This window comes from Ahaetulla prasina, chromosome 3 (assembly GCF_028640845.1).
Source record: "Ahaetulla prasina isolate Xishuangbanna chromosome 3, ASM2864084v1, whole genome shotgun sequence".
Classification (NCBI taxonomy): domain Eukaryota; kingdom Metazoa; phylum Chordata; class Lepidosauria; order Squamata; family Colubridae; genus Ahaetulla; species Ahaetulla prasina.
The window spans coordinates 174,771,458-174,780,409 of record NC_080541.1 but is presented as its reverse complement, the minus strand read 5'-3'; the positions used below and the strand labels follow the sequence as shown (position 1 = coordinate 174,780,409).

Sequence of the window (8,952 nt, the reverse complement as noted above, 5' to 3'; positions counted from 1 at the left end):
TGCAGGTAGTCTTCAACTTACAAATATTCATTTATTGACCATTCAAAGTTACAACTGCACTGAAAACAGTGGCTTATGACAGTTTTTTACATTTATGATGCAGCATTCCCATGATCAAAATTCAGATGTTTGACAATTGGCTGATATTTATGATGGTTGCACTGTTCCTGGGTTACATAATTCCTGGGTTATGTGATCACCTTTTGCGATCTTTTGAGAAGCAGAGTTAATGGGGAAACCTGATTCATTTAACAACCATATTACTAACTTAACTATAGTGATTTCTTAACAACTCTGGCAAGAAGAGTAGTAAAATAGGGCAAAACTCACTTAACTATCTTGCTTAGTGAGAGAAATTGTTCAAAATGCTTGCTTATTTTTTGGAGAATGGGAAAAATGCTAAGATTTTACTTTTATTTGTAAGATAATGATAAATTTATGTATATATTTACTGAAGTGCATAGGCCCATCCAGTTGCAACTCTGATGGGAGAATAAGTTGTGGATGAAGCTGATTACACAAATATAAGATGACCTGTGAATGGGAGATGTATGCAGAGATGACCCTCATGGAAAGAGTTCCATCTGAAAAAATTCTTGCTGACAAGAATTTTTTATTTAGTGTGGACATAAAACTAAATGTGGTACAAGTAATTAAGCTTAGGTAATTAAAAGGATTGGGTTTAAGCCTACCAGAAGTTTTCATTTCCAATCTGGTAATAATTTTGTATATTGCGTTCTTCCTTTGAAACATTTGCTAAATAGTATTCCATTCCCCAGTGTGAGGAATTTTTATTTTCTTGGAGGATGAGGATAGAACAGAAGTTGATTTACAGTATAAATTAATTGGTGATAGCCTTATGCATATCTTGATATAAATTGCAAAATTTGAAGGTACTTTTATAATAGCTCAGCATGTTTGGAATTGCTGGTCTGCTATTGTCTCAATATGGTGGCACAAATAATTTTTTTGCATTTTATTTGCATGTTCAAAAATACCATATTTTTCGCACTATAAGATGCACTCCCCCCCAAAAGTGGGTGGAAATATCTGTGTGTTTTATCGAGCGAATAGGGGGGGTTGGGTTAGTACCTGTTCGCCACTGCCAGTTGGTGTCGATCGGGTGATCATCGGCGGTGATAGGCAGCAGCGGCAATCCCCGCAGCCTAGAACAGCTGATTGGCGGTAATCAAGGAGGCCAATCCAACCACCAATCGGCAACGAAGGCTCCAGTGTTCCTCGGCGGCGGCAGCAGCAGCAGCTCAGCTCAGTTGACCAGTGGTGGGAGGCAGAGGCAGATTTCCCCCCCCCTTGTTTTCCTCCTCTAAAGCTAATGAGCGTTTTATAGTCTGGAGTGTCTTATAGTGCGAAAAATACGGGTATGTTATATTTATGAAATCTCTGAAGAAAACACCTCAGGAAAATTTCCCAATTTTGATGACTTTCTTAAATAAGTCAGAGTTTTAGTAAAATAAGACGTAATAAAGTATTAAGTATATATTTTAAACAATTTGATGTAATTCAGCAATAATATAGAAAATCAACATTGTAATCAAGTTGTATTTTCATCAGCTAAGTTTGATAGTATGCGGCTAATACACCAAACCTTAAATGTTACGGATTTTTAATGAAGGTTTTAGTATATAGTGCTAGTAGTGACATATTCTTCAAACGTATGTATGTATGTATTTATGTGCGTGTATCATAAATTCATATTGCTTGCATTTTTTATGACTATTTTATGCAACCATGTTTGTGTATTTGGGAAATAATGTAAATCTGACTTTGGAAGGATGGAAGGCATTTGAAACATTACCGCCTGCTCAAGAGATAAACAACTTTTTCTAGACTGCCTTTTTGGCATAGGAGATTAATCAATCATAATTTTTTTATCTCAAATTTTGGAAGGTCCTTTTAAAAAAATTCCTGGATATTCATATTCATTTGACATATTCTCATTATCTGAATAGGTAGATGAAAAAGATTAGCAGGTTATTTGAACGGTATTTGCTTTAGTATGTCTTGTATCAACAGGACACTTACTGATTTATTGCTTCTTGCAAAATTGTGACACCTTTGCATTTTTCAATGCAGCTTGTTTCCCACCCCATTGCTTCTCAACAGCATCTGTCTCCACTGTTCTCTATAATAATGTCATTTCACAATAGACATAAATCACTGCAATGGCTTATTTTCATATTAAACAGATTTTGGGAATAACTGATAACCTTTCTCTGCATTCAGTCCATTAAAATGAGATTTCACTGTATTTCAGATGGTAAGAACAAATTGTAACTATATAAAATGTATTTGGATATGACAAATTGTATAAGACGTGATATGGTCAATACTCTGTTCATAAAATATGTGGGTGTGCATGAAAGAAAAAACAATAAAACTTGATTTAAAAAACAAAAAGAAAAAAGACAAGTTCTTTCACTTGCTTTAAAATGGAATATATCAATCCTGCTTTATTTGGGCACCCCATTGCTGGTTTCCATAAAGTTCTGAACGTATGCCTCCCTCCTTCCCCCCTCCTTTCTTTCTTTCTCTTTTCCTTCTTTCCTTCCTTCCTTCCTTCTTCAATAATATACAGTGTTTATACAATATTAACGGAAAATTATTGAAATTCTATTATTTAGATAACTTGTAGGGTTGAAAATAGACAAAAGAAAAATATTTTATCAATATTAGGATGATAATTGCAGAAAATTTTAATTTTCTTAGAGAGAGATAGGCTACACAACTTTTCTTAAATGAATAATTACCTAGATTTGGCCCACGCTGCATACAATGTGTAGCATATATGCATAGACAATCAATCAGGCAATAAGATGGTGATGAAAGATTTGGTGGCGAGTTTCACTAAGTTTCTGCTTTTCTTTTTTCTGTCCAAGACCGTGGAATTCAAAAGTTATTGGGCCCTTACCCCAATACATTAGCCCAATAGCCTATAGTTTTGTCTAAACCTGCCTGATTCCATGCAGGGAAGGACCATTAGAATATTGTATCTGATTCAACGGAAGGGCTATTCTTAATCGGAGATTGTGTTAGGGAGAGAAGATTGTACTTCTGTCTGCAGTTCTAACACATGAACTGCTTCCCGAACTAGCATATAGCGAACTATAGGGTAAAGGAGACGTTTTGCTTCTTGCCAATTGAAACTTCAGTTGCTATTGTTAGAGGAGGCATTTTCTAGCTTCTTCTAAGATCTGTTATCTACTGATCTTTACAAGCTGCTGAGTCTATCTTCAAGAGAGGTAGGACTTATAATTGACAAGTTGATGCCCCACTTTCAGGTGTGGGAAGACAACATGAAAGACTGTAGAGCTGGCCTTGGGAATGGGTAAGGAGTGATCAAGCTATTAAAGAAAGAGTTTGAATAAAGATTACCCTTCAGAAAAAGGAAATTGTGAAAAGCAACACAAAATATCCCACCTTAATTTTGTTTGGTATAAGCTGAAATAGAAGTTCTGAGAGAGTTCTGTGTTATTCTGCCCTGCAACAATAAAGAACATTCCTGGAATCCCTTTGTCTACCTTGAAGGGCTGACAATAGAGAATACATCATTTACTCATTGTATTAAACTGATACAGTTTAATTAAAGTGTAAGATTATGCTGATATATATAATACTTTATTTAAATGTTCAAATGCATCCTTAAGATCATATCTAGGAAGTAATGGGTAGGAATTCTAATTTAAAAGTTTGGGAAACATACATTTTTCTTGAGTTCTTAGGAAATCTAGAGAAATCTAATCATTGGGTAGATTAAAGTATTTTAGAAATAAGCATTATTGCAGGGCTATGTTTTTCCTGGCATAAAAGAGTCTAAACATACAGGTCCCAGGGGGTAAGGAGTCCATGGGCCACTGTATCATTGGATTTTATAACAGATCTACCAAAGTAAAAAAGGGAATATGATAATCTTGGTAGTGGTGGAAACTTTAACTAAGATGGCTCACTTCATAGCCTCCTGATTCTGCCCACAGCCAAAAACTCTGCTCAGCTAGTTTTAAAACTACCATTTATATGGTTTAGCTTGGCTTGGCTTCAGATTGTGGCCCACAATTCACTGCTAGGTTCAAGTCTAGGGATCCAGATCCATTTATCTTCCATTCATCACCTGGAGTTAGAAAGTAGATGGAACTAGAAAATGGAATTCTGGAACAACATCTCAGATGTTTTATTAACTACCAGCAAGGCAACTGGGTGGACCTCCTAGCACAAGCTGACTTTGCTTATAATCACAACATACCTCCAGCCAAATGACGCCATTCATGGCTAACTATGACTCCCACCCCAAATTTTTTCCACTGACCTCACCAGCTTCTTCTGTTCCAGCCTCAGATCAGCTCTTATAGGAACTACAAAAAATTTATTAAGTTCTCCAAGCTCATTTACAGAAGACCAAGGATCATTATAACCACTTTGATGATCGTCATTGCCAGGCAGATAGCCCTGGGGAACTTAGCACCTTTTTATCCATCACCCGTCAAAGAAATTGGATCAGTGGAAGCTGTCATCAACCCAGTTTCTTTATAACTAAAGTTACCTTCTAGTTTCTGTGTTCATTCTGTATTTTATAATTCCTTGCTGGTTCCTGCTGTACTTTCCAACCTTCATTGCTCCTTCACACTGGCCACCACCAATTGTGGTTGAAGGGAACCTGAATATGAAGTAGACTACATTCAGGACTCCTGTCTCCATTGGGACTCTGATATCTAATGGATTGGAAGTTTTATGGACCAGAGAAGCATTCTTGGGAAGATGACAATGATGTTCATGTTCCCTGCTTCACATACCTGTTCCATTGATGGTACCCATAGAAGCCAAGGCCTCATTCTACAGAAGAGGAAGGCCCTAAGGAGATCAATAGTGTCATGGCCAGCTCATGACTTGGGGGATAAAGAGTATCATCAGCTTAAGGGAATTCAGCTGAAAGAGTTGCCTCACAACCAGAAGAGGCAGCTATCACTGGTGTCAGAAGACAAAGAGGCAGAGCCAACACTTCCCTCAAATGCAAGGACCCACAGGGAGGAGAAGAGAGCTAAACAAAAGCAATCAGCAAGACTACTGGCCAGAAAGGAATTGCCCCATCAAAGGAATAAATCAGGGTCAAGCCACCTCTATAAGGGGAGCCATGTGCCTCACAGATCTGTTGATGACTCTCCATTTACCTCATCATCAGGTTCCTCAACTCCTTAGCTGTCTTCTCATTTGTTCAAACTTTTTTCCATTAGAGTTCTGTTTGAAAATCTTAGTAAAAATAAAAGACTTGCCTATAAAGACATAGTAAAGATAAAATATTTGCCTGTTGTTTGTGATTTCTCTGGACCAGAATAGGACTGCTCCAGCCCCAATCGTTTTCACCACCCAATCACTTTCACCCTGCACTCTTTGGCCCCTGCCATCCTGCACTCCATTTCCCTAGCTGATTTTTTGCCATCTCCTTATTCCCGTTGTTGACAAGGTGTTTCCAGTGTGTCTTCATGATGAAGCCATCTTCCCCAGGTTTTGTGAGGAAATTGCTGTGCACAACCCAGGGTAGAAAGTCTTGTGCAGCTACAGCTGCCTTACAAATGCCCAGGCCAGGCATGCCTCATCAACAAGATCAGGAAAAAGGTCAGCTGGAGTGGCAGCATCATTGTAACGTCAAATGGTCGCTGAACGAATGGTCATAAGTCAAGGACTACCTGTAACAAGAATGTAAAGAGAGTGTCTTAGTGATTTGAGCAAAATAGCTTTTAAAGTCCTATATACCTCACATTTTTGCCCTTTCCTTGTGTAACTCAGTTTGTCTCTTTGCTACATAGCCTCTTGTTGTGTCTCCTTGTGCTCTGCTGCATACATATGTTAGTGTAAATGTGTCTGTCTGTATATATCAGGATCCATGTGTGGATCTATGAATATATTTAATATTCTGCATTTATGATTTGTTTCATTTGAAAAGCCTCACCAATTTTTACCCCATACATAACACATGGCTTCACTTATTTTGATAATGTGTTATCCATGTACTTACTAAAAGTACCGTATATATGTCCCTTAGACCCTATTGTATAGAAGTTACCCAACTATGATGCATACTATAAAAATTGACATTGGAAGAGGTACTGTGTGGGGGGTGAACTTCAAGAAGCGGTGTTAGTAGGGCCTCTGGTGGCTCAACAGACTAAGACAGTCTGTTATTAACACAGCTGCTTGCAATTACTGCAAGTTCAAGTCCCACCAGGCCCAAGGTTGACTCAGCCTGCCATCCTTTATAAGGTATGTAAAATGAGGACCCAGATTGTTGGGGGCAATAAGTTGACTTTGTATATAATATACAAATGGATGAAGACTATTGCTTAACATAGTGTAAGCCGCCTTGAGTCTTCGGAGAAGGCCGGGATATAAATGCAAAAAAAAAAAAAAAAAAAAGAATAAAATCAGGATATTTCAGTTTAGTTTAATTTAAATTAAATAATATGATCAATAAGGTTACTCCCCTGTCTCTAATATTTTTATTCTTCTACCGTATTAAAGGTTACAATTTTCTGGTACTTTTTCAGACGAATATGAGTTATACATGCAAGATTTTTAGAGAATGTATCTGTAGGAGCCAGTAATAACATGTAAAAAGATTGGAGGTTAATGCATTGACACAGAAAATGAAAGCTGTGTGGCAAATGGATACAAAAGGTATTTCAGATGAGGAAATGGCTTCTCCAAACTGTTGTCATTCAGTTTTACTTCCTATGAAGTCAAATTGTTTTAAAATTATTTTTAAGTTAATTTGCTATTATTTGGAAGAATATACTGTAGGCATTTTTACTTTTTCCTTAGAGATAATATTTGAAATACACAGGACACAGGCTTGGTGAGTTCCTCTTGTAAATGGATTGTTAAATTCTAGGAGTTCTAAATAATTTGGTATTAGGTATTATTTGCCAACTCTATGTATTACATTTGAAGTGAAAGCTAAACCTGCTGTGTAAAATTGATTTCCATAGAAAATGGCAAAGGCAAACAGCTGGTGGTTTCAGATAGCTTGTCTGAACAGAGTGGATTATAAACAATTCCACGGCACTTATCAATGTTTGTAAGTGTCTCCAAACAGTGGTATATGTTGTCATGAAGGCTATTTTTTTGTATAGCACGCTTTCCGTGTATTGACTTCTGAAATTTTCCTGAAATCAGAATAGTTTTTTATATTGTACAGTGGCAATGGTTGTCTATATTGTCATCTTTCTGGCTGTTTTTTTTTCTGAATACACTGTTTTAAACCTCTTTAGTTACTATGTTTGTTTAAAATTAATTTGAATTAATATATGCTATGTTCTTTGCATGGTACCATGTCAGGAAAGACATGAGCTAAGGCTTACAAGAAATGCTGAAAATACATGCAAGTTTTGTTTAGGAACATCAGAAGCAAAAGGAAAGGCAAAGATTACAGTTCTATTGAAGTGAATTGGTAAAGGTGATGGCAAGAAGCGAGTACATTTATTTTATCTCGGAAGGAAAACAAAGCCTCAGCTGGCCAGTGTTACACTTATTTCAGTACTGTATAGACAAAGAGAGGGGTTAGGAATATTTACTAAAGTTAAATAAATTCAAGCCTTCAGAGCCACCTCACCTGAAGAATCCCACTTTGGATCCAGAGATTTATAAGTATAGTTCAATTTCCAACATTCTCTCTTTGGAGAAGATTAAAAGTAGATTATCTGGACTGTACAATCAGGCTTCTGGCAAAGATATGAGATGTCATTAGGTATATTAGTTGGGACCTGGATGGAAATGTGCATCTATTCTGATTCTTTTAGAATCAGACTTCTAACTGGCTTTCATATTATTGACCATGGTATCCTTCTGGACTTCCCAAGAGGGTTGGGGACACTGAGTTCCAGTGGTGCTGCTCTTTCCTTGGTGGGTAGTTCCAGTTGGTGGAGGGCAGGGCAGGAGAGATCTGCCTGATGGCCACTCCTTTGCAAAATGCTTATATTAACCTTTAAAACCCTAATATGGCTAGTCACCTAGTCATCTGCAGGGTCTTATTCTCTCATCAGAATTGGGACTGGCCAATTAGGCTTCCTAGGAGAAACTAACAGTGGTGTCCAACTTTAGGGAGATTGGGGAGAGGAGGGAGGTTCAGTAGTGCTGATTTTTAATGGCTGTGCCAGATCTCTAGAATGGTTTTCTAGTGGATATCTCATTGGATCCCAGCCTGATTTCCTTCCAGAAACTGCTTAAAACAGAACTTTTCCAGATGACATTTTGGCCTAGAGTCCATCTTAGTTTTATTAATTTATTCTGTGTTTTGATTAATGTGTAGACCTCTTGTTTATATAACTTTTATTGTATATTGCTTCTTGTGTATCAAGGACCAAGAGTCCTTAGGAATTATGAACTCAGATGATGATGACGAAGACCGAAAGTCATTCCAGAGAAAGGATGGTTAGTAATTTGATATTAGTTACCATTTGTCTCCTCAATCTAGATCTTGGTGATTGATTTGATTGAAGTTTCAGTCTCAGGTTTCTGATGATAAGTGGTAGTCCTTTCCATAATAAACTACATTTGTCCACAGCTTTGCTCTGGAAAATACTTGGATCTGAATTATTTTACCAAAATCAGATTGCCAGAGAATATCTATGTCATCCTATAAGAATTTACTCTTCTGGGTCCTATACTAGTGCAGTTCCTAGGTAGGGGAGAAGTGGGGATAATTCTTGGTGATAACTTGAAGGTAATAGGCTTTAAGTGCACATATGTGATGGTTGCAAGAACAAATTAAGGATTTTCCTTGTGTTTTTCTGCCTTGCTGCATGACAGATTCTCTTCATAGGTTCCTGGATTTTATTGCAGACTTGGATTGGAAAAACTTGGCTTTTATGCTGGAGTACTTTTATTTTCAGTTTATGAGGGGCAGAATCTCTGGGGAAACCTCCATTCAGCTGGGTTTTCTGAGGG

At 37.3% G+C, this 8,952-nt stretch overlaps 1 protein-coding gene across 9 annotated transcripts in view; it reads left to right on the top strand.

Moving 5' to 3' along the window:
* MAST2 (microtubule associated serine/threonine kinase 2) overlaps nucleotides 1–8,952 on the top strand; it is a 178,369-nt gene that overhangs the window by 1,798 nt on the left and 167,619 nt on the right. The window lies entirely within an intron of this gene.